Raw genomic sequence first — 998 nt, 5'->3', positions numbered from 1 at the left:
GAAAACCAGTGAAATAGAAGTCAGTAGTAGAAATCTTCAGGTGTATACAATGGAAATGAGTATGTAGTTGTAAACAAATAGATTGCACATGTTGAACTCTGGAAATTCCTTATTGATATACAAAAAAAGAGGCCATGAATTGAAGTGGAAATTAAGGGAGGAGAGGATTATGAGAATTGAAAGAAGACAAAAAGTTCAAAAGAAGGAAAGGAAAATGAGAAGTGATATAACTACAGTTTAATATTTTTTTAAAAAAAAAAGCGTTAACTCAAATTATAGAAGAAATAGTTTAATTAAAATAAGCAGGAGAGGGGGGCCGCCGATTACCGTCCAGCCATGGTCGAGTCCAAGAACCACACCGCACACAACCAGTCCCGGAAATGACACAGAAACAGCATCAAGAAACCCCGGTCACAAAGATACGAATCTCTCAACGGGGTCGACCCCAAGTTCCTGAGGAACATGCGCTTTGCCAAGAAGCACAACAAGAAAGGCCTGAAGAAGATGCAGGCAAATAATGCAAAGGCCATGAGTGCACGTGCAGAGGCCGTCAAGGCCCTGGTGAAGCCTCAGGTTGTGAAGCCCAAGGTGCCAAAGGGCCCCAGCCGCAAACTCACCCATCTGCCTTTAATTGCTCACCCCAAGCTTGGGAAGCGGATTAGAAGCTGCATGGCCAGGGGTCGTAGGCTCCAAAAAACAAAGCCCAAGGTTCAAGCCAAGGCAGAGGCCTCAGCTGCAGCTCAGGCTCCCACAGGTGCCCAGGCCCCTGTGAAGGCCCCATAAAAAAGGTCTCAGTCTGCCAATGTGAAGACAGATGGACTGGTGTGAACACCTACACAGTGTTTGCAGATGTTCAGGACCTTATGCTGTTTTTACAAATAAACTTGAGGCAAGTTCTGTTAAAAAAAATAAATAAATAAGCAGCAGAATATGGTAGATATTTTTATATAGGGCACATAATTATCCACAAATAACAAGAACTAAGTTTTGAGTGTAGT

At 43.2% G+C, this 998-nt stretch overlaps 1 pseudogene; it reads left to right on the top strand.

The window, feature by feature from the left end:
- The first annotated feature begins 336 nt into the window (after positions 1 to 336).
- The window catches only part of LOC102000380, a 2,808-nt pseudogene continuing 2,146 nt past the window's right edge, over positions 337 to 998 (top strand).

The sequence above is a fragment of the Microtus ochrogaster genome, unplaced genomic scaffold (genome assembly GCF_000317375.1).
Source record: "Microtus ochrogaster isolate Prairie Vole_2 unplaced genomic scaffold, MicOch1.0 UNK8, whole genome shotgun sequence".
Classification (NCBI taxonomy): domain Eukaryota; kingdom Metazoa; phylum Chordata; class Mammalia; order Rodentia; family Cricetidae; genus Microtus; species Microtus ochrogaster.
This window is presented reverse-complemented; position numbering and strand designations above follow the sequence as displayed.